Source organism: Mizuhopecten yessoensis, unplaced genomic scaffold, assembly GCF_002113885.1.
Source record: "Mizuhopecten yessoensis strain PY_sf001 unplaced genomic scaffold, ASM211388v2 scaffold4599, whole genome shotgun sequence".
NCBI lineage: Eukaryota > Metazoa > Mollusca > Bivalvia > Pectinida > Pectinidae > Mizuhopecten > Mizuhopecten yessoensis.
Genome location: NW_018405627.1, coordinates 1,292,943 through 1,320,237, shown reverse-complemented (window position 1 = coordinate 1,320,237; position 27,295 = coordinate 1,292,943).

Genomic DNA, 27,295 nt, shown 5'->3' with positions numbered 1-27,295 from the left:
TGAAATTGATTTGCTATCGAAGGGTCTTAAATTTTGTCCAACACCAGATAAAAACGATAATGAAGAACTTCAGGCGGACATTCTGAAATTCTGCAGAAGACTTCGTCTATGCGATAAGTTTTGTGACGAAGACGGTGAAAGCAAACCGTTGGAAACAACGGCGTTAGTCCATAACAATTCGCAATGGAACCCACCAAGAAGTTCGGACAAACATTTAGAAGACGTCATTGATAGTTTAAAAAAGATTCCTTTACATAATGATAATCATAAACACGTAAAAAGTAATCTGTCTTACAGACAGAAATGTGCTTTGGATTCTTTAAGAAATGATACCTCTATTATTATCAAAGAGGCTGATAAAGGTAATGCAGTAGTGGTCATGAATAGAGATTTCTATTATGAATGCATACATAACATGCTTAGTAATGTTGAATTTTATGCTTCGGCAAGTGACGATTTCGATGCGGAAACCCGTAGATTAATCAACGAGCTAACACGGACACATGAAGCATGCCTACATGAAAAGGAGATAGATTATCTTGTCAATTTTATGCATAAAACTAGTTATTTCTATGGTTTGCCTAAAATCCACAAAAGCTCTATTATAAGTAAAGCTATAGAAGAACAAAACTGTACATATATTGAAGTTGAAAATCCTACGGATTTGAAGTTTAGACCCATAGTAGGCGGCCCTAATAGTGCAACGCAACGTTTGAGTCATCTTGTAGACCTCATTCTTAAACCTTTATGCACAAGTGTAAACAGTTATATCAAAGATGATTTTGATTTTCTGAGCCGTTTATCTAAACAGGTCCCACATAATGCTAAACTTGTTTCTTTTGATGTTGTTAGTTTATACACTAATATACCGCATGATCTTGGTATTGAAGCTGTTAAATATTGGTTGATCAAAAAACGAGAAAAAGTTAATTCTCGTTTTAGTAATGAATTTATACTGCAAGCTCTAGACATTGTCCTCAATCGTAATTCTTTTTATTTTGAGCAAGAATACTTTCAACAGATTAAGGGTACAGCGATGGGAACTAAAGTTGCCCCTACATATGCAACCTTAGTTTTAGGATACTTAGAGGAAACACTTTATTCTAAGATTGAGACAAAGTTTGGGGAAAACTTTACTGAATTTATCAGAAATAATTTTTTAAGGTTCCTTGACGATTGTTTTGTTATATGGCCTTCTGATAAGGATTTAAATGAATTTCAAAACCTATTGAATTCTTTACATCCTTCTATTTGTTATACGATGGAGTGTAGCGAAACGTCTTTACCTTTCTTAGATGTTTTAGTTCAACTAGATTCAAATAAGATTACAACGGATTTATATTGTAAAGCTACAGATGCACATAATTATCTAAATTTTTACTCTAACCACAGTAAACACACTAAAGTTAATATTCCATTTAATCTTGCCTCACGGATTGTCACTATCGTCAGTGACCAACAAGCTCAAATTGCTAGACTAAGTCAACTAAAGCAATACCTTAAAGCTCAATGTTATCCTACTGAGATAATAGAACATGGTATACAGAAAGCTATTGAAAAGGGACCCTTTACTTCCCGTCTACAAAAACTAAAGGATGAATCAAAGTTAGTTCCTTTTGTTTCTACTTTCAATCCACGGAATTGTAATATGTTTCCTGTGATAAAGAACAAATGTGAAGAGTTAAAGCAAAGTAGCAGGCGTATGAGAAACATTTTTAATAAACATGCTATTTTACACTGTAGACGCCAACCTAAAAACTTGAAACGTATGTTGACATGTTCTAAGTTTGATAATTCTTGTGTAACACCAAAAGTATCCAAATGTAAGACACCAAGATGTGCTACATGTCCTATGATTATCGAGTGTAATACTTTTATTTTCAAGAATGGTTTGAAATTTACTGTGAAGGTAAATATGAATTGTAAATCAAAAAATGTAATTTATGCAATCGTTTGTTCTAAATGTGGTGATTTTTACATCGGTCAAACCGGTAATGAACTCAGAACACGTATGACTGTACATAGACAACAAACTAGAACTGATTCTTTACGAAATCTTCATGTTAACAAACATATTCATGAATGTGCTGGAGATAAATTTAATGTATTACCTTTGTATCAACTATTTTCATCAGACACTATTTTAAGAGAAACGAAAGAAGACCAACTAATAAAAATATTAAAACCGAGTCTCAACAGGCCACAATAAAATTTTACGCCAAATTGTCCACCAATCTTGTGTACTTCGTGACGTCACGTTACTATTGTAGTGTGATGACATGTAATTGTGACGTCACGACGTTGTTCTCTTTTGAATAAACCTGAAGAGCCCTGTGAAGGGTGAAAGCAGCTAGTTTTTTAGTCGGTCGTTAATTTTATTTTTTCTATATTTACTTCCTTCACATGGACATTTAATCACTTTTTATTATATATATATATATATATATATATATATTTCACACGCAAATTTGCAGAGTATAACATTTATGATAGCAAATCTATTTTGAAAACTAAGTTTTATTAATGATTTAATTGAATTTTAATTTTTAAACTAACGTTAAGCTTACAATTTGGTGCAAACATTAACTTAGTCTCATAGTTAAACGTTTGGTTAGTCTAACGACAAATTTGGATAATTTTTAATCAACATTTTGTTTTTAAAAATATTCATATTCGTATGTTAAATTGCGTGTTCGTTAAATTCATAGATCTCTTTAAGAAGGAGAAACATGAATATTTGTTATTTTTACAACACGTCAAGAAAATGTTACCATAACATTTTTTGTTTTACATCGCTTAAGTTTACAAGACTGCGAATACGACTCCGAAAATCTCATGGCGCAGGACGAAAACGAACACATGTGTATACAGTTCATACTGCAAAGAACACATGTTTAGATTGTGCCTGGTACGCTCGATCCAATGTGTTATCTTGATGATAGACATATTTATATGATATGAAAAATTACGCAATGACAATTGACATCATTTCATTTATATTTATTCAAGTATTGATGAAAACATGTCTATGCAAATTTTAGATACACATTTCAATATATAATAAATGTTATTTGATTTTAATATACTTCAACCTACAACGTAAACCTTGTACCTTTTTATATTTCGTTTCGAAACTAACAAATTAATTGTTGGAAACATGCTTATGCATTAATATAAAAGGACAAAATAGGAAATCTTCGTCAGCACGAGAATGGAACGACAGGGACCAATGGGACATCAAAACAACGGCAGTAAAAACTCATGGTTTTTGCAAAATAGTGGTTTAACGCAGTCACTGTTACATGTGTATTAACAGCAAAACGTCATTAAGCATCCCTGTCTCATCAGACAAAATCAAGATAATTCAACTGTATATTTTCATTCATACAGTTAGTTAATCCTCTTCGTGTTGTGTTGCACATAAGCCCATCACCAGAGATTTCAATTAATGTCTACCATGGGACCACTGGTAAATTCTCCCCCATGTCCAGTTTTTATCTGTCAGTTCTGTCTCAACAGACAGTCTCCAGGTTTCCTTTGGTCTTCCTCTCTCTTTATTTTCTTTGTCCGTCTCATTGATACTCTATGGATGAAATCTGGGTTAATTCTGGAGGCACGTCCAAGCCACCTCCATCTCCTTAGCTTGACTTCTTGTGAACGACATACAGAAACCTCATCTTAATTTCGTTTTGGATATAACTGTTGAATGGGACTTGACCGCTGATTAGGTAGCTCGGTTTGTTAGAACAATCGTATTTTTCTCGGGGTCCAATGTTCTAGTCTCAGTGTGCCCCACTGCTTTACTCTCAGAACAAAATGTGTTCATCTCCCATTTTTTTATCCATAAAAGCCTCGGCAACCTGTTGTAGTTCAAGGATGTCCCCTCTTACGTTGGACTGAAAAACGTCTTTCTCACTTACGTCAATGGGAACTTTCGAGCCCTGTCGCTTTCCAGTGTTTTTGTGGGGTGACGTTTGGTTTATATTTTGACGTATGTTATGGTACTCTTATTGCCTCTTCGTATTTACTTTCAATACTGTATTCGTCTTTGCATGTATTTTACACGGTGCTCTTACTTTATACAATCGCTAGTACAGCATACCTCCTTATTCGGTGTAGTGAAGTCGCCCAGTGTGATAATGACGATAATGTATTATATAATGGTTCATTTAAGACAACCAGTGAAATTGTTTGTACTATACAACGGTTTATATAGCAAAACTAAATGAAGTGACGTGTTTATGTGTGACGTTTTGATGCCGAGTACGATTCGACCATAAACGTAATATACTTGTGTGGCAATGGTGATCAAATCTTCAAATCCATTCGGCTACGCTTTGGTCATAGATATGCTTATAGATGTTCCCAGTCATCGAAACGTCACACTTTATGCAATCCATTGAGAGCCTGCTTGGGACGATGGTTTGCTTATAAGCTATCATTGATAAACTTATTTTTCAAATACCTGGATACTTTTGATAGCGTGCCGTCTGTTAGCATTCAGTGTCATTGCCGGGTGTTAACTTTACGCTGTTTTGATAATTTGGTTGTGCCGTTCTATTTTCATTTTATTCGTACAACGTAATTCTTTTCTATGATACTTTCAACGAGATTAAGCAAAATTATCAAACTATCAAGCTTCTACACAAAACGCCCATTTAACGCACTCAAATGTGTGGTTAAAAGTTGAAATACGTTAATCCAACGAACTAAATCGTTTAAGTAACACTATAACAGCAATAGTGCAAGAGAGTTCAGAAGGCACTTCTGGACCTGGTTGTTCAAAGACTCATTAAATAAAAGACAACTGTCATCTTGAATCTATCCAAAAATATAGAAATTAAACTAAAATGTACTAAAAGAATACCAAACGATCGACTGAGGATTAGGATGAACTAAACAGATTTTGAAGTACTGGGCCTTGTAAGTAACTCCACGGCATTTGCTTAATAAGTCTTTTACATAAGAAATGGTACCTTTGTTGAAATCATTGTCTTATTTTCAACACTTAACTCCTTTGTATTAAAGTCTATTGTTAAATAATGACGTTCATTTTATTCATTTCGTAGATAAAATACCCATCAAATAAAAACGATCACTTTAGTCTTAAGATGCCTTCATGTGTCGCAGTAGGAAGTCTGCACACTTTTTACGATATAAAAACACAAAAGTGAACGAATAACTACTGCCATTAGTTTGGACACACGGGGTCGATTATAGTGGTGTAGATAACGTCACTCGGCTACAGTGGTGATACGTAGCGTTAAGCGTGTGATAAAGAACGAATATAGTCTTCTCAAAGTTTAATAGTCTCAGAGACAAAAAAAATGACAAATTTGAAGTACACAATTAGAAGTACTTTTCTTCTGTGTAGGGTGTACCGTAGAACGTTAATGTAGGTTCGCACATACCAGATGAATATCAGCAACTATATGTAGATTTCATCATACAATGAACACGAACAGTATCCACTTTAAGCAATACGAAATTAGCAGGCCCGTGGGTTTCGAAACTAGCGTAGAATGTCCTCAAATGATTGAAGTGCAAAGCATAATTACTGAGTAACATACAAAGTCAGTTGTAAAATGTATAAGGGCCTTCGTGCTGAAAAACATTTGAAAAAGTTGTTAGATAAGAAAAAAACGTTTTATTATTAGAATTAAGGTACAATGTGCGGTAATAAACGTTTTATTCCAACAGGGTTGAACAGGAAATGAGTCGGACAAGTTTTAGCTATAAGGGCGCTCGACTTCTTTTACGTGTTTGATTTAAATGTATTCGACTTTTGACAAAATACAGGCACATCGTTTGTCCACGATGATCATTTATAATGAAAACGACATTAACGTAAACGAATGCGGCGGAAGTAGCATTAAAATTAAACAACTAACATCTATTCGTTTCGCTGTTGAGGAAATTCGAGAAACTAATACAGTGATTGGACAGTTAGACGGCCTTTATTAGGCTGTCAATGAAGGGATAACTCTAATTAACTACAATAAATAATCAGCTTTATCATTGGTATACGGTGTCTGACTGTTTAATTATGCTGCAAACGCCTATCTATGTACAGTAATAAATGCATGGACAAGTTGATCTAGTGAAACCTCTGACCTCGCTATAGATAATGACTTATATTTAGACAGACGAATGCGTGTTTGGCATAGAGAGTTTATAATCAAGGTGAACAGATCCATAGCATCAAAAGATATATGTTAAGTTTTTACTAATGAACATATAGCATATGACAAATTGTAAAGCAAAAGATAAAAAAAAAATGTAACTTATTAACTATTTATCTACACGATCACGCCTGATGCTTACACATGCTTGTACACCTGTTTATATAACATTGTTGCATATGATACGATGAAATGGAAATATATTTATACATACTGTGTATTAAGGTAACGAGTCTCAATGATCTGTGTTGTATCTCCAACGAATAAGAGTTCCAATATATTCGATTTGTTTTTAGCTGGAGTTACTTGCTCATTTACTACAGCATGGAGATATGACGAGATAGGAAAGAACTAAATCCAGTTCATAAATTGAATTTTATTTCTGAAAGAGTAAAATCGCAAAAAAATAAATGTATTCCGAATAGCTTTTGAAACCGAAGTCAACTCGGAACTTTTATATTATGTAGGTCGCCGGTCTTTTCGAAAAGCGTTGCTATTTATTTAGATATTTAAATAGAGAACACATCTCTGAAATTGTGATTGAGTTAGCAATTCTAATTTCGTATCCAAACTGTGTCGTGGCGGCACCAAGAGATGTTATATAAGATTATTTGACAATAATGTGAACGAATTAGCAATTATACTTTCATTTTTATGGTGTACCCTGTTGATCCCTGAGGTCCCCCAGGCCAAACGGGTATCGTCGTCGAAAGACAGGCTGAACTCCCGAAAACACACGTACACACCAGTATTAAACAAAAATGTACAGAGTTTACTCCATCTAATCACTAAGGAAACAAAGTACTCGTGTAGACAGAACATTAAATGTAAACTTTAAAGACAAACGAATTTATAATTCTGCATACATTTGTAAGTACCACTCTATAAATCTTTTCTGCTGCATTTTTTTCTCTCTAAAATGTGAATAACGTCGTTGTTTTCTTACGGTTCGGTGCATCTGTAACGCACACATTTCCTCATATTAGTGTCACTGCCACTACGTCCAATAACGAGTGTATACACACATGTAAACCGCATGCTTATTCTATATTTTGAAAAGGAACTCTGTCCAAATTTAATCAAATTTTGTCATTTCCTTATTATACGTTCTTAATTTGCTATAAACTTAATTCATCATTCTCAACACACAGTAACCCTGTAGCCTGTGGTTCAGCACACGAAGAAATGTAAGTGGGCAGGTTTTGCGTTCATATGCGCCTATCTCGGAAGTAACTGTTTTATTGAATAGCTTTTCTAGTGAAATAAATTTCCTCCATTAATATATCTGTACATAGTTACTGAGCTAAAAGATTTCTTTAGAAACAGCTACTTAGAAACATACACACTAAAAAACGAATTTCTATTCAATCCGATCGACCATAACGATATAAAAATTGCCTTTCTAACATAGCGTTAATTCAGTTTGGCAACTTGAATCTAGTTACTTGTATACACAAGCTTTAATGGATAAAAATTGCAGTCTTGTTATACAGGTTTTTCCATTTTAGACAGACCCCATTTTCTAAAAGAAATATTAAAGATTTTATTTTTAAATCGACTGCAAGTAAATAATCCTTATTTCTTTATTTCAACATTATTTGTATCTCTCTAGAATACCTATGACATTTTGAAAATCTTAATTTTATCTTAAATCCTCGTAAAAAGAGTGGGCGCCAATGGAGGGTTACATGTACAGATCGTCCCGATAAGGTATTCCAATAGTCAACTGGAAACTTTTGCAATCATACTCAACCAAGATAATTTCAACCAGGAATTGGATTATGAAAAGTTATTTTTATACAACCAATAACATTTTCTATGTGACGTTTCGATGACTAGTACGATATGAACACTGTCACCTTCATCAGACAAATGACCAGTGACGCGTATTTTTATGCACGCAAAGGTTTAAAATGTGTACGAGTTGTCCACAAAATCGATGTCGATTCGGCTACGCTGTAAGCGTATCTACAATAGTGTTATTATTATTATTATTTCTTTATTTATTTCCTCCAAACTGAAGATTCAGCTAAATCTGTAAACAGAATCTTTAAAATTGAAGCTGGATCGAGGCATTTCGGTACATATATACACTATTGTACATACGCTTACAGCGTAGCCGAATCGACACCGATTTTATCGACAACTCGTACACATTTTACACCTTTGTGTGCATGCGCTTCACTGGTCATTTGTCTGATGAAGGTGACAGTGTACATATCGTTCTAGTCATCGAAATGTCACATAGGAAATTGATTTGGTTGTGTAAAAAGAACTTTTCATAATCATTAACACGACTTCATCCCATAACTTCATTCTGTCCTTCCCTGATTTTGTTTCCGCTACATATGCCCCAGAAAGTTCCTGCCCGTATATATGAAATTTGTATCACATACCTAGGACAATATAGTTTTCATAATAAATGTAGGAGGGTGTTCTTTCCGTTTTGGTATGAGGTATGGTAGTGAACAGAAATGAAAAAGAGAATGTTCTTAAAGAGGAGACTTATAAGGAAACATTTCTCATGAATGTTTCATAAATATATTTCTGTTTCTCCAAACTTCAAATTCCATTTTATCCACTTTTGGAGTATAATGTCATAATACGTCTGTGACCTGCTTGCATGGTACAGACACGTGGTAGTACAATATAAGAGGTTTGGATAATAGCCTAACTCATCTATTAGAAGAGCCAGTGGTACGTTGTAACACGTTGTTTATGATGTAAAGAATTGATTGGTAACCATGGTATTCATCTTATAATATGACGGAGCGACCCGAACGGTTTCTAACAGGAGAATATTTCTGTGTAATAGTTCTATGTGTTATGCTTTCCTTACGACTTTTTACGAATTTATAAGTCTATCTAGAAATTGTCCAATCAAGAACAGACCTGATGTATCCCGTTGCATGTGCACCGTACAAGGCGACTAATGTGGGGGCCCCTGCAGAGTCAGGGGTTTTTCTTCCGTGTCTTTTACGAAGAGAACATTGAAGAGATTAAAATTGATCTGTTACCCCCATTGTAACACTAGGCAACACTTTCAGTTCCTATCTTTCCTGTCTTCTTTCTGTCTTCTGTCCTCCCTGTCAGTTTTCTCTTCCCGGCGGTGTCTTCCTCTTTGTCCGTCCTCATTTGACCCTGGCTGTTGCGAGGACGTGAAACCCAAAATAAACAATCAAAACCTAAATTTGAATATAAGACAATGTATGGAAGGTGTTGCTATGGAATGCTACCTAAACACGGATTGAGTTACTAGTACGGCCTGTCTATCCAGAACACCATTCTCTCTATCTACTCCTAAAGTTGTCTCAAGGTTTCTGTCAATTAGATACCAAGGCCGCGCTATAACGAAGGGAAACAAGATAGTAGCGCCCCATGGGTAACCGTGAACACCGCAAAAAACTAACAATTAAATCTTAAATTACATCTTTAGATTTCACGACTGGATTTAAACTTCTCAAACTGCGAGTGTTTCTACACAAAACGTTTCATTTTACAGACTGGCATTGTCTCATAAAATCCTGAACAGGACTTGTATTACGAAAAGGCGTTGTGGGGTAGAGGAAGGAAAGGATGCGTTTTCAGAAAGGATGTAAAACTATGCTTGAATATCTTTATGGAGGTATTGCACTTCCTTTCTGAAAGCAAGAATCGGTATCTTAAGTTCTCGTATTTTTGTTACAACTTGACAATGAGTCGCGCGCTATGATGGTTTCCATAAGCCCTTGATCACAGTGCAGCTGACGAGTGATATTCGTTACATTTTAATATACCTTATCACCAATCAAACTGTTATATATTCGGAAGTAAAGACAAAAACAAGTATCTTAATTTCAAAGTGTATTCAAACCAATATCAGATTTTCCTATTGACCTGCACTGTATGTGTGTCCCTTTAAAATATAGTGCTTACCACCGGATGTTCTGTAGTATTTGTGTTTTCCTCAGAAAATATCTTTACAAATTAAAACATTATTACCGCCGCGTGTAAGCGTCACAATAGTATAGTATACTTATAGCATGAATGTACTGTGATGTGTACGGAAGCCCATTGGTTCCAAATGGAATCTAAAAAAATATACATATTGCGAATATACGCAATACTTTTGCGAACATACGCAATACTTTTGCGAATATTCGCAATACGTTTTGCGTATATTCGCAAAAGTATTGCGTACATTCGCAATATATATATTTTTTATTAAGATTTCATTTGGCACCAATGGGCTTCCGTAGATGTGTTACCATGTAACCTTAATAAATATTACCACCCTATACATTGTATTCCCCCTTTTTTCATCAGTCACTTCGCCGAAAGCTCGCTACAATAAACAGTATTTAACATGTTTCTTAGTATTTACTGGGACAGAGAAGGGGGAATACAGTTCAATTATATAGGGACCACGGAACCAAATCAAAAATAGATTGTAGGTTTTTTCCCTTTTGGGCAGAAGATTTGATAGGAAGGTGATTGCCTCGGGGCCTGCTGGTTGGATATTTAGGTGACAGAAGTTTCAAAAGTTTTATGTGTGGGTTGAGCGATATATATAGAAGTGAAATGTATATCAAATAAAAATAAAAATTCAAGTCTGTTTTTGTCTGGGGGATTTATTAAGTGTATAATTTGTTGTAAGTTTTGGTCAATTTTTGGTGCCGAATGCAATACAAAATGGCGGCCCCCCTATAAAAAAAAAGTTCAAATAGGTAGAATCCCCCCCCCCCCTTTTTGTTTACAGGTGTGTGAGATGACATAATTCAAAATGAGGGCAGGTGAACCGGTGTGGATAACCTCATTTGACCAGGACAGTGGTAAACGTTAACACTTTCGTCTATGGAAAATCATTTGGTTCTGCGGTCCCTACAGTGAAACCACGGTAGTCGAATGACATGCTATACAATTGCAGTATATCGGATCATATTCTGTACATTTATAATGATATACCTCACTAGTCCGAACACATTCCTGACAGTGGAACGTTGTTAGTCCGAACACATTCCTGACAGTGGAACGTTGTTAGTCCGAACACATCCCTGACAGTGGAACGTTGTTAGTCCGAACACATTCCTGACAGTGGAACGTTGTTAGTCCGAACACATCCCTGACAGTGGAACGTTGTTAGTCCGAACACATTCCTGACAGTGGAACGTTGTTAGTCCGAACATTTTCCATTACAATGGAAATCGTTACTTTCAAAAATATTCTTGGAAGTGGAAATTTGTAAGTCTGAACACATGATATCACATTGAACGTTGTTAGTCCGAGAATAGTTTATTCTGAACAAAAGTATGATAGCACTGGACAGTTATTTAGGTTACGAATGTAACCCATTCGGAATGTGAAACTCTATTTCGAGGGTTCATAGGTATTCTTGAAATTTTAGGTTTTTGATAATGTGATATATGAAGTGCTAGATACAAAAAGTTATTTTCAGTCGTATTGAATTTGCTGATTGACTTGCACGTGTGCAGAACTGGAGAATAATATTGAACTTGTCGCCATGTCTTTTTCATATCTAATCTTGTTGACAGTTTATGAAAATATATGCTGTGAAAATATAAGTTTTTATCAAATTCATAATTTCTAATATTTCACGGGTAAAAATGAAATAAATATACATGTAATCATGTATAGAATATATATAAACTTATATACAGTTTATGTAACAGTGTATGCAGTATATGTAACCGTGTACACAGTATATATAACCATTTATACAGTAAATATAACACGTGGAAGAGAGCGGAGATGCCCGTTACCTTTCCTTTATCTGTATAGATTGGGAACCCATACGAAACGTGCCTCTTTTATATTTACGATATTTATTGTTAAAACCCCATGTTTATTTATGTTGCATTAGACGTCGCGTGCGGTACTTACAGCCACATGTACAAGCATGTAAATGTTTGGTATAAAACGCGCGTGCGCTGATTGTTTATAACGCAACTTAACAAAACCGTTTTTCGTCCTAAACTCTCTCAGATGTCTCTTGATGAGCCGGTGAAAGCACAGCATATGATAACATGATGTCGTTGCACACAGCGGCACGTGCATACAACTGGTTTATCGTAACTTACAGCACGTGGTAGGTTTAATCGATCGCAGGCGACGGATGTTATTTCAATGGGAGGATTTCCGTGATAAAAAGACGTATATGTGTGTCTCATCAATACTCAATACGTAATAGATCCAGACATAGGAAATGCAAGGAGGATATCTAATGATTTCCCATTGAATACCGTGTATACTCCACGAGTGTGACAGCGTGTACTTCCATACAGTGACGTCAAAACCTCTTTGCATTGTTGGCCGTGACCTCATTTTATGACGTCAGGTTTCTACGATAGCACAATCAAGCACAACAGCGAACACGCTCGCTTCAAACATTTTGATTTTTAAATCAGTCAATAATTTTACATTATGTTTTTTCATTTGTTAAAAATCCAAGAGAGCGTATTTTGCAGCAAAATATAGTCTAGATATTTCTCAGTGTTATTTGTAGTAACCGCTCTAATGTCTTCATTTTACTGGTAAAATTTTAGATATGAAACATAAAATATATTGTGAAAATAAAAAAGATCACAAAAAAATCATAAATCTAGAAACATAATCATAAATCTGTGTCATTTGAAAACCAATGTTACGTATGTATGTGTAGTTTTGTGTTGCGACACGAAAACAATCAAAATAATCCGGAAAAAACAGTTGTGAAATTAATGTAATTTGTGAAATATATCATCTACAATGTATAACCTCAAAAAAAAAGGACAAACATAACAATTTAAACAAACAAAAACCGAAAAACCCCAAAATAAACCCCAAACAAACAAATATATATATGTAAACCAAATAAACATACATAGAAACAAACAAACAAAATAAAATAAATAAACATACAACAAAATAAAGGAAATGAAGGGAAAAACATCAGATAAGTACACGCACACACCTGATACTAGCGCTACTTGCAATAAACAAAATGCCTGTTGTTAGGCTGGGTTTCGTTAGATTGATGTTTCACCGGGAATGTCAGTGAACCAATTAAGAAGTGAAAAATACGCCATTCCAAAATAGAGTCTCTTAAACCTCTATATATGGGCCAAGGCCGCAGTTAGCATAACCTTGATTGGGGAAAAAAAGAAGAAAAAAACCCTTTATGTTGAAAAAAGTAAGAGCATTATCCCGCGTGGAACTATCTTAAATAAGTAAGAGTACTTCACGAGCTGTTTGTGTCTACTTCAGTGGTGTTTTTTTTTTAATTTCCACAGAACAATTGACCTTTAACAGTATTTTTTATTTTGACAGCATCGCCCAGGGTACATTTATTCGCAATATTTTCAATGTATTTTGAATCGAAATCACGAAACTAAGCCCGGGCCAGATCACTACTTCTTGAAAACTACTGTCAACCCTCGTGTGGATGGTCGAAGGCACTGCGGACAACGCACTCGCCTTTCACCAAGACGGTCAGACTTCGAATTCCCGATTGGACATTTCACGATATTGTGTCCCTTGCACGACCACCGATATATGGGTTTTGTCCGCAGGAACTCAAGTTTACTCCATTATTAAGACTCCCTGTGTGCTTCCATTTAAGCCAACAAGAGAGACCAATACAAGTTGTAAAAAGGCTTGTTTGATAACTGATAAAGTATATCAAATCCTTTTTGGTCCAGACACCCAAATTTCAGGACATCTGAACTTATTTCCCGGAAATCCGGACATCTTTATGCTACTTAACACTTATTAATCCATAGACCTTAATTCCCGAACATCTATATTCAACTCTCGATAGTCCGGATGCCTTAATGTGACGTCACACTTATGACGTCACTTTAACGTTTGTGCATGCGTAAACTAAATAACATGGTGCTTAGTATATGTTAATTGGTCCAGGAATCAAATAAGAACACCAGACTTATAACATAATGAGCGCGATTGTCTGTCATAACATGCTTCTACATTTACATTTGCGCTGCAACCCACTATATGAACATTACCTGCAGAAATGCATTTCATTTGATTATGAAAGCAAAACATCACGTGACGTAACACATTTGTTTACTTATGACGTCATAGATTGACCTTATTCAAAGAGAGTCTTGTCGCTTTGCTTCGGATTACATGGAGAATGCCCCTGCGTCAAACGCTCAAATGACTACAGTTTTGTATTGGCGCCAATTTTATTGAAACAGGGCTGTTCCGCCAATGTCGTTTAAAGGACGACGCATAAACAAAACGCAGTAAATAAATTATTTAAGAACACACTTAAATAAAATTAAACAATTGTTCTATAGAAAAAAATGTAAATATATGGATTAAACGCCGTTTTTTAAATTCTTATGCCGGTATGAACGCAAAATCTGTTACATCCCCATAGCATGAAGTCCGCTTTATGATTTTTAAGAGAACACAATCTAGAGTAAGCGCCATGCGTAGGGAAAAATGTCGCGTGAAGTATTGAATCGAACAAAGGAGTGAAATATTGGTAACCTAGTTTGAATCACTATATAAAAATGTTTAGATCTTACAAAATGTCATGACGCAGTGAACCGCTTTCAATTCCACTAAGTTTCGTGTTGAATTCGTCATTTCAAATTGACATTCATATTGACTATGAATGCCAATTAGAAACAGTTAAATGTTTATATTACCTATTTTTGAATTACTGAAATCTTATAGAAAACTAAACTAATATATCAAGAGTCAGCAGTTTTTCCAGATATGTGCATGCTACGTTAATTCATGTTTAACGAATTTAAGGTAGGGACAGTGATATCCAACGCTACAAATATGACGTCATACTTATGACGACGTCACGTGGTCCAATGCAACCATAGCTGATATGAATGTCAACTGAAATTGGTAGCTTTATAAAGCGGAAGTGACACAGTTTGATGAGCATTAGAAGTTAGATTCATAAATCTGTATCTTAAATAAAAATAAATATAGACGAACTTAACGAATAACGTGAGACAAAATTATTTTTTTTTTTTTTTAAATTTCGTTCTGTTTTATGTCGGAAATTGAATCATTCAGAATTCAATTATCGGTAAATATGACATTTTCTGGACATTTTCTGGAAAGAAAATGTATTGGAAAAAAATTAGTTCGCAAGTGTTACATGCAACGAAGGAGTAGTTTGAAACACGGGAGGAGATTAATTTACAAAAAAAGCTCTCGACTGGGATTTCGTAACCAAGAGAAAGGAAGTTAAATTACTTTAATTGTGTTACTAATTATAGAAGGTAAAGCAATTAGCGATAGTCGTGGCGACCGATTCCGACGGAGAACAAAGCTTTAATGCTATTGTCGAAACCCAAGTTTGGCGTACTATAGTGCTACCTAAATATATATCAATTTGCAGTGCAAAGAAAGCAGCAATTTGGGCACATAACGAGAGTAACAGGTCACAAAACACTTAAGGCCTCCAAAGTGTAAGATATTTCTATTTAATTTTCAAAATAATTACTTCATTTGAGAAAAATTTAAAATATCACTCAACTGCCAAACTTGGTTTGAACAAAATCAGAAAAAAATCGAATTTTCATCCTAAAAATAACAACGAAAGTGTATGCGCACGCATTCTGTTCGTAGAATTATTTTAAGCAGACGGCATACGCACGTTAAATCTAAAACCCAATATGTGACGTCATCGGGGTAATATAACTACCTCGCCGATCGATAATTGGCTCTAATAGTTTCGTAATGCTTCTGTCGGGGGGACGCTTATGGCCATCTAAAGAAATATTGTTGACGCTTACGCCATTAAAGAAAAAAAATGATAATATGAAAAAGGATGAAAATGAGTGTAATTCTACAGAATTCGTTAGAAAATGTGATCAATTATACGGACACTTTATGAAATGTTTTCAGTAATTGCCGAGGTTCCATCGGTTTATGTTCAAATTTTGTATCGTTCTTTCCTATTATATTTCCGGCTATAAATTCAGGGTTGTCATGGGTACAATTAGAAGGATAGCAGTTGTGTCATGTCGCGACATCGACTATAATGTTTGCTAAGCAAAGTACAGGTTGACATAACATGACTCTCTATGGAATTAAGAAAGATGTGGTTCATCGCCATGATTGTATGAGGTGAGACACTTCTCGTTCAGTTAAATTTGTCTCATTCGCGTGGAAAGTACAATCACCAGTCTATGTTTTAACTGCGCTTTTTCATACCACGGCCATTATCGCAGGCCAAAAAAAAAATAGAAATCGGAGGTAACGCCATTTTATTGTTTCAAATAGTACTAATTAAGCATTTTACATGGGCGGAAAGTGTACTTTCTGGAAAGAATATTGCAGTTTTTCTTGATTTAAGTCTTTGAATTTGAAATTTCGTATCCTGAAAGTACATCGCTATGAAGACGAAGAACGGCCGACTCAGCACCACAATGAACCACAGAGAACGATAAAATCGAAGATTAGTTTTTGATGGACAACACAAATACCATTAAAGTGACTTACGGTGTTGGTAAAGTCATTCATAGAAAATGACTCAGCTATGTGTGTTTTAATTTCATTTCATTTTTTTTGGAGTCCTATGCTGACCTACAGAAATGTATTTTTCCAGGGGAAAATGAAACAGTCGTGCATTTTGTATATTGCAATTATCAAATTGATACATACAGAGCAGATAGTCCAATTAAAACCCATCAAACAGACCTTCACATTACCTCATAGGAGAAAATATAAACTAAGAATAGTTCATTAAAATAAAATGACATTTTTGTGCAGAGAAACATACACCTAACTGAGATTTACTTTTTTAAATGACATCCGTAAAAACCATTGTTAACTAATTTGGTAATTAATGTTAAAACCAAAAAGAATTAACAGAGGATTTTGATCCTTTGTGAACATTTCTGTGGTGTCCGACATGGTGAGGATATGTATGTAATATCGGCATGTAAAACAACCGAATTTTTATACTGTCAGACAGTGTATGCACCTAATTAAGGCAATGTATATCAGGTATTCCGTCTTTGCGTATTGCAGAGTTATCTTCTCTTGGGAACAGGTATTGATTGTTACGTCATTGGTTTGTGCGAGAAAATTACGTCGTTTTCTCAAAAATTGATGACGTTTCTCTCACAAACAAGTGAAGTAACAATCAATACCTGCTCCCAAGAGAAGATAATTCTGCAATACGCAAAGACGGAATATGATGCAGAAAGAAAATAAACATTTAAAAAAAATATATATATAATTTAATTTTGCCAATTTTTTTTGGTACAAATAGGCATATGATGTGCCATTTAGTTATAGTCAGTGTAAACTAAATGGTGAGGTGTCCCGAACAACTTAACGCTGTTGAAGTATCAACACACATGGCATTTTTTAATTGTATGAATAAACCTAACCTAACCTAGAACTTAGATATCGTATTACGTGTATTTCTGTAGGGATGAGTCTGGCATACCTGCATGGTCCTGTATAGTTGATGTAGTCCGTTTTACTGGCAGTGGTCATGCTAAATTAAATAATCATCGGGACCATTATTATTTGCTTGGCGTCCGGATGGAATGGTTGACTTAGAGCGTGCTTCGTTCTGTACTTAAACAACAGAAATATAATGAGACCTTCCCATTTCCTGTTTCTAGATTTCCGGATGTTAACATTTTTTTCAACAAAAGTAATCAAGTGTAACTATCCTTGTGATGAGTTTGCAAATACTTTTGAACGTGTCCCCTATATCACAGATCGGTTTATGACCTACATACCTTCCTGGGTTTGGTCGAAATTCCTGGAAATCCAAGGTTTCTGCTTTCGATACTTACATCTTCCCTGGACCCCTGGAATATATCTGGAAAAATAAAAGGCAAGCTATATGGTTGGTATCAGGTGCATAACTAAAACCCTGACCAATCGTGTAGATGATACCTCTCCCTTGAAGATTACAGAGAAGCTACACCTAATCCTCTGCTCAAATGTGGGCCAATAAGTATGTTTGAATAAAAAAAAGTGTGTCCATTTTACCGTTAGGCTGCCGCACAATTTCGATTGTCTTCAGAAAAGACATCAGACAGGTTTACTTATATTATCGCAGTCTGTTTGTCGAATCAAATGTCTTATGAATCAACCATGCAATGCACACGAAAAGAACAATGTAGGCGTAAAGGTTGACGGCATAACAGTAAGAGGAAACAGAACCCTTGTAAAGAGGGGCGTTGGATGGTTGCTGGTACGGTGCTTGCAATGTTAGAACACGAATATGAAGAAATGAAGGGGAAAGTTGGTCTGGTGTATCCGAGGAGTATCAGCATAAAGAGAATCGGCAAATCTCTAAAACAGACTGATCAAGAGAAGTGATACTGTCTGCTGGTGTTTTGAAGGAGTTTGGATATCCATAGCGAAAAGAAAGCAATTCGCCAATAGTTAAATTGTGTCCACATACTACGTGGTTTTCAAAAGAGACTTGTTTCTGAAAGAGAGCCTGACTGGTGATCATACTTCGCCGTTTTTTACACAAGAAAATAAATAAATAAAAAATAAATAAATATGAATAAACAAATAAATTTAAAAAATAATAATATACAAATAATAAATAATGTTGATCAAAAGTCTAAATGAAATTGTCTTACACTTTCAGTTACATACAATAAACAGTAATTGCGCTCTGTTCTCTGGATTATACGCTAGTAAGCTTCCGGATTTTTTTCTATGTACATGTTGTTTATTATACATTTTTAAGAATGCCGGTGAAACCAGAGATTCCCCAAAACTAGATGATAGGCTTCAAAATTATTCAAAATTATAAAACGTAAAATGGTCCACATTTATATGATCGATCAAATATATCGATTGACTGTTGTTATGTGATATTAAGTTGAGATAAAAAAAAATATAAAAATTTAGGTGGCGATATCGGCATTATAAAAATGGTTTACAGATGGTGGCATCGGTGTACTTTTGATTAACACGTATCTGTGTAAAAAAGTGTCACTTAAACATCTCTGTCCCGCTTCAGGAAAAAAAACACTAGAGAATTCCTCTGTAGTTTTTCATACATTGAGGTTCCCCTTAATATCACTTTGGGTGTAACTGTAGACGGACTGGGTACTATCATTGAGCACGTAGTGGCCTCAGAAATCCCGGGTTCGAATCTCCCGAGTTGGCCCCACTTCATGTTAACGCTAATAATATTGGTTTTTTGCTATTTTTGCTCTCGAATTTCAAATTTAATACTTTTTCACAAAGGTTCCTCAAGATATGTGTTCCTCTATAAAATGTAATGTAATAGATATATTGTCATGATAACAATAAACGTTCCACTTAATAGTTACTTAAATGTAAGATAAGGAACTCGTTTTAATAATGTCGTTTTGACGTAGATATAATAGGTGTACTTGAAAGAGTTTAAAGAAGTCACATTACCCTTATATGGAATATATTGTTATACCAAATTAATACAATACGGACGAAAAATGATATTTTTCCGTATCTCATTGTTGTGTGCTGATGTAAAGAGGTGAATTAATATGTTTAGAAATCCAATAAAATTCCGACGACGTATTATATGACAGCGTATCGTGTTTGTGAGCACGTGAGATGCCGTCTAATTAGTCCGTGCCAATTGCAACAGTCTCATGTCAAAAGCATTGTTAGCTTAATTCATAACTTAACCATTATATTTCTGAAGTCTTTGAATGGCCAAATGTTGTTTTGCTTTATTTCTACTGAAAGACGTTTTAAAATCATTAATATAATGTATTTTTCTTAATTTGTTTTTAATGTGTTGGAAAAACAATGTTATTTGTTTTAAAGTGCACAAGATTGTGGACAAGCTGACCTTGGTGATCTGTCGCTAGTCTCTCTTTACTGTAGGGACAATTAGTACTGAAGTTCCGTGAAGGTGGAGCGATGTTTGTGGCTTCCCCAAGGTATCTCTAGAATAAGGAATGTAGAAGGCCAAGCAGTACCAGCTTTCTGTTTGAAGTCGTCGTCCAAGGCCTTTCCAACAGAGATTCTTATGTTAACAGGTACACTGTTTCCATTCATATTTGTTATATGTGGAAATAATTCGAATCTGCAATTGTACATGTTCTTTTATGACCTTACCTTCGATAGCAACCTATACAGATTCGCGAAAAGAATTTACCCGCTGTAAACTACTGCATGATCGTCAGAGGCGATTTTCCTACAAAACTGCAGTGGATTCGTCGGGNGGGGGGGGGGGGGTCATTTCATTTCTTAAATGGCCATAGCTGTTGCTGGACCTTAAACAATACTAGGCCTAAACTGAACCATTTAACATTTATGACAATATGAAACTAACTTGTTGTATACACTACACATACAAGATGGTGCGCATCATCAATATTGCTGCTATTAATGATTAGAAGTTGCATTGTGCATACATGTAATCCACAAATGTAACCGATTAATTATGTTACATTCACAGTGACGTCACAAGTATCCACTGGACGATGACGTCACAACTTATTTATTTATTAAAAACATTTTTTTTTTTTTAAATGATCTCATGTTTGAAGAGATCTGTTAAGATGCTTATGCTTATAGCTAACGGTGTTGACGGGCAAACATAAAGTTACATACAGAGATTTCAATGGCATACGATATGACATTCTAATGTGTCCCGGTAGATATAAACCGACATGTACTAGAGATGGTTACCACTGTCGTGTATGCGCTCCTATATAATAGATAAGATACATTTTCACCACTTCTGATACAATATTCCGCGGGTATCACCTCGTTAGAAGTACATAGAACATATCTTGGAGTTCTAATTCGGAGGATTTGTAGTGCTTCAAACCAATAGAGAATTTGAATTTGAAATAAAATTTGAGTTCCCTTGACTTTTTGGCTATAATTTGCTGTTAAAGGGTTATATATATATATATATATGTAGAAATCACTAGTGTATCAGAATACCTTGTATTTTGACGCATGCACAAACGCAAGCACGAGTTAACCCTTTCACCACTGTAGACCATAATGGACTCATCCAGATCAATGTTTGGAAGAGTTTACTACAGTTACATAGGGGTGAAAGGGTTAAAAGCATTCTGCCACACGAGTGAGAATACTGGAATACTTTAGAATGTCAAATTTCATTGTATGGTGGAACCACAGTTTATGACGTCAGAATGTGACATGACGTTACAATCAAGGACAATGTCGAGCACGCACATTTCACGTTTTCTGATTGGTTAATGCAGTAATTAGGTTTGTATTTCAATTGATTTTGCAGTGTATATAACACTGGATAGCAAAAATATGGCACCATACTGAAATTCATGCAAAGTGCGGTCGGTTATTTATAGTTCAGTAGTAAAACGAATGTTAGGTACGTTTGTACCAGTATACTGTATTAAAGGAGAAAATATTTTTTCCGTATTTATCGAAAAATTTCACCAAGGCGGCCGGGGTTTGATTCCAAAGAATATTTTTTTTATTCAAGATTTTTATTAACACTCAGGCACGTAATATGTGTTACATGAGGAAATAAAGTTGCAGATATGGCAAATGAAGTTCAATATACATATATTTATATACACATGCATAACTGAAAGAATGGCAGTTCAATTTAGAACCGGTACGGTATGGTAATATGATATGACATACAATGGAAAATACAAAGCAAACATAAAGAAACATACATATAATTCCCTAGTTATTTAACTATTAACAGTTATACATATGCATCATTCACAAAAGAGGAGCCATTTTGGTTAGGAAAAATGATAAACCTGTCAGAACTCGTTAATTGCATAATGATAAAAGACCTTTAAACTTATAAATATTTGGGTTTGTGCAATAAATAGAGAATAATACATGCCTTTTTCCATATCACACCCAGTATCAACCCGAGACTGCAATATCAGCCCAAGGGCCGAAGGCACGAGGGCTGATATTGGTCGAGGGGTGATACTGGGTGTGATATGGAAAAAGGCGTGTTTTATTCTGTTTATTACTTATTTACTAATAAAAACAACTATCTTATGATTTAATTTTCCTTTTGAAATATTGAAAAACGAAAATAAATCCAAAAATGGTGTTATATGGGTTTTGCGGGCCGATACGGGTTTTGGGGTGTGATACGACGGGGGCTGATACGGGTTTTGGGGTGTGATACGGCGGGGGCTGATACGGGTTTTGGGGTGTGATACGGCGAGGACTGATATGGGTTACAGCAATTGTGTCGTATCGCATATACAAAAAAAAACCGTATTTATCAGTAAGTATGTAATAATAACGAGGAATATATGTGTTACGTAAGGTGGATATAATTATATTATTGCATTCAAATAGATAATAAAATTCATCCCCGACACTTTCCGCGCACAAGTTACATAGTCGACCACTCGGGTTATGTTATACCTTTTACCTGTTTCAATCGGAAACTTCAAATTCGAAGTGCACAGTTTTGTTATTGGTGTTCTGATATGTTCTGGCAAATTTAGTAAATATTTTTCTAGCGCAGATTCCGTTTTAAATAGAGTGTAGTACTGCCCACGAGATGAGCTAGTAATGTCCTCGAACCATTGCTGTACAATTATTTACCAAGATATATTAACTCATATCATATTAAAGTGTAGCTATACTGAACACCTAAAGGACATGTTGTGGTGCTCTATCGCAAACATTAGTGATACCGGTATTCTGCTGAGTGCGTACATACACTCTCTGACAGATCACGAATTAATTCATATTTTAATTGGGGACAAATGACTTACGAATTAAATGTATTAGACATGAATGAATTTAGATTGAAATCAGTAGCAGCTGTCGAAAAGATGCACAAATTATACTACCGGTAGTGTGTAGATATAATCTTACACCCTGATAAAGATTAATATAAATAAAATAAATATAAAAAATAATATGAATGTTTAATATGATATGTATTTATTACCTCATCATATATACACTTATTAATGATATTTATTGAATGTATGACTTCAATGTAATTAAGTCTGTATATTTCATGTATGTTATTTGGTGCTTATGTGTATTCAATATGATTTTTTTTGTAATGTAAATATGTGCGAATTATTCTGTTTAAATGTAATCTTCAAATTGAAGGAAATAAAGAGAATAATAACGTTGTTGTTGAATTTTTCTCTTACGAAAAACTATGACTTTCATTTTATTTACATTTATATTAAGCTTCCAAATCTTACATTATTGCTAGAAGACATTCAAAGCACTCTGCAGTCCCTCTTGACTTTCTGAAAATAGAACACTGTCATCAGCGTATAGGAGCACAAAAAATTCCTCAAAAATATGTCGTTCATTACACAGCTTATCCCGTACAATTTCGAGTGGCACACAACTTAAAGAAGCAAAATAACTTTCAATGTCATTAAGAAATACTGAAAAAAGGAAGGGAAATCAATTTTCCCCTCGTCTAACCCCGATCAAGCAAGGGAACAAATCTGACGTTTTCGAATTGAATTGAACACAGGATTTTATATTATTATACATGTTATAGATAACTTTGAAACATTTCCCGTTTATATTGCTGCTATGTACTGTTTTTCACAGACCTGCTCTCCAGACGGTTTCAAATGACTTTTTAAAATCAATAAATGTACAGTCGGACGTGAAAAGGTATGGGGTCACCTGCGCATACCCGACCACATGGGTTTTCTCTCCGGTACTCTGGTTTCCGCCACAGTAAGACCCCCGCGCGCTAAAATTCTGGCCACCAAGCAAAAGTGATTAGTACAATTTGTAAAAACTTCTTTCATAGTTGTTGTAAACTTTATGAGAATGGGATTCACAGGACATTTTCATATATTAATGATTATTATACCTCTACTTTATTTACTCTATATAAAAGTAATTGGTTAAATCGAATATATCCCCACTTTTGCCTGACTGTGTTTTAGTCCTGTGTGTTAGTCTGGTAACTAAAACACACCTACACTCGGGTGTTTCCGCAGAGCCTATCAGGCGAGATGTGGGCGGAGCTTGTTATCGAACTAGGAAGCGACGCGCGAGGTGGGCGAAGTCGAAAGCATTTGGCTCCATTGCTATCAAAAGGGTAGTTGGGACGTGTGAAGCTATACAGTTTATGGTTTACAAATATTTTCTAGTTAAAACTATCTCTCCAGTGTGTATCGGTATAATAAAACGGTTAAAGTATGGGGTTGAGGGATATAGCAAGTTTCTGGTGTCCCGTGACCATGCCTATCCGGTCTCGGGACACCAGAAACTTGCTATATCCCTCAACCCCATACTGTAACTGTATATTATTAACACTGTAAGCTATAGCGCCATAATTTTCATTTTAATATTTTTAAGGAATGCCGGAGTCTATACATACTGTACAACGTATAGGGTAGTGTACATGTTCCACCAAGGAAATATCGTCGACAGAGACTAATAATTTCATTTTTCGGTCTATGCGCGAATCTATGTTTTCTCTAGCCTATATTGCTTGCTACTTAGTGATAATTACATGTTGCCTGACGCGTATAGGCACTATACGTCGGTAGTGACAGGTGACCCGCTCTGTCAACAGGTGTGAATGAAACAGGTAGTTTATCGCCAGGTAATGATGAGCCTTCAACACTAATTAAGATCACGACGCGTCCTATATAAGTAAATACAGCTTTGGTCATAGGTGACAATAATTTTTTTTACAAGATCATGCCCCCGTGTTACTTTTATTTCCTTGTCTTAGTAATTAACTTGTATCCGTACCTGTATGTAATTAGCTAGTCCAATATAATGTGTATTAAACAATAACGCGCGTTCAGTTAAATATAATATTAGATACCAAAAGGGGTCACAAAGAATAACTATTCACGTATTTATGTTTTTACCTATACTTATGTTTTATCATGATATAATATACAACTAAAGTTCGTTTGATTTAGCAGTGACCCAAATTATCAAGATTGGTTAGCTAAAGTGAAAATTTCTTAAATTCAGAAATTACTTTACTTTTCAAATAAAATCATGAAAGAGGGAAAGTTACTTTTATGCTTCTCCTATTGAGCACCAAAAAGATAAAGATTTGTTGTCGATCTGATACAAATTGTAGCTAATGATTTTCCGAAAAATACAATTTCACGGCAACTTTCCTAAAGCTAACATAACTCGTGACAGCTAAATGTGCGTGATATATAGCTTGGCAAATGGATATACATTTATCGAATTCTTAGCAGTTAACCAAATTAAGGTCATATCATTTGAATAATCGTAATAAGTGTGTCATTATCAATTTATTGCAGAATGATTGATGTTGAAATAACTTTGTATAAATCGAATTGATCTATGAACCCGTTATCACCTGTAATACTCACGATCATTTGAACTGTTAATTTGTTAATTAACGGTAGAATTTTAATGAGGAAGAGTATGAGAAGATTGACATCTGATAGAGGTAATCACTTTCGGGAAGGAAATGTGTAAGTTATTAAAAATGGGTCGTAATAAAACGTTGTACTTATATTATGCTAAATCAAGTGAACGCGAATAAACGAATATAGTAATTGCCATCAAAATAATTATTGTTACTGATATCAAACTATTGTTACTTATATCAAACTATCGTAAAGTATATCAAACTAGGTCTACTCACATCAAAATAGGGTTACTTGTAGTAAAACTGAAAAGGGTAACACATTAATTTATTTATATGTATAGCATTTCTACCATCAAACCAGTGTTATTTTAATCAACATGGTTGATGGTGTTTGTTTGGGATTGACGTCCTATTATGTATGGTCATTTAAGGACGTACCAGGTGGTGGTGGTGGTGGTGGAGAGCCGGAGTACCCGGAGAAAACCCACCGACCTGCGGACGGTATCCGGTGACTGCCCCACGTAGGTCTCGAATCCGCGAGCCAGTAATGGAAGGCTAGTGGTAGCAGAATGTCAAACGTCTTAACCACTCGGCCCCACGGCCCTCAAGGACAATAACGTACAATCAATAAAACATAATTATGAAAAACAATGTGTTACTGCCATCAAACTTAGATACTCATCATCAAAATGGTCTAACCACAGGTACTAGCCTCGGCTGTCAATGCACCTATGATATGATCCAGGTTGCTAACTCCGTCCCCCTAGTAAAATTACCCAGTTCCAGAAAACATGAGATTTTTCATAACCGTTCATAGTATGACGCCGGGAGCAGTCTAGATCGACAGGTTTTTTTTTCTTCTTTAATTTGGTATATGATTTGCCATATAGCATGCAGTATAATGTTCGGTAGACGTCATGAAACATCGAAAAATGGTCGAGAAAATGGCATGTAAGGGCATACACTATCATACAAGTAAGTTTGTTTTCTATCGTAGAAACACTGGACCGACATTTAATAGCGGACATTCCGTGTGTTTTGCGCTACCCACTAGGTAATTAGCGTGTCATTCCGCGGACAGCACAGTGTCCGACCAACTGACCATTCGACCATTTTTCGATGTTTCATGAAGCCTACCGAAAAATGTAATGCATGATATATGGCTAATTATACATCAAATTAAAGAAAAAGCATGTTTTCTGGAACTGAGTCATTTCACTAGGAGGACGGAGCTAGCAACCTAGTACACAGGTGTATTTACAGACGAGGCTAGTACCTGTGGTCTAACGACCGTTACACTTGTTTTGGAACTTTGAAAAATTTGACCTCAGGCATTCAGATTATGACAATAACATATACCCCAATATTTATGTTTTTTTTTACGTTTTCATTCTTAAAAAATAACTGAAACTGACACGGCCTCGCTGAGATGGTTATTCAATGATAACGAAAAGGGAAAGACTTTAAATCAAATACCCTGAGATGATTGCTGCTACTGCAGCTAAAAGAAAAGAATATAATAGACATAAACTGGTATCTAATTATTTCCACATAATTATTATGTGGAAATAATTAGATAAATTTCTATGTACCATAAAAAATTCCCAAACCAACATTATTATTTTTGTGGTTGCCTTTCAAACGCCTATTTAAGGAAAGTGAAATTACATATATATGTAACGATTGGAGGAGCTATTCCTGTGAGGGGGGTTCAAAATGTGATTATCTTTACGCATTTTCTTTCTAATATGTGTCCGTATGGAAATTTAATCTGACCTGAATGTACTCTGTTATACAAAGTACTGTAGCAGACCCTTGGCGA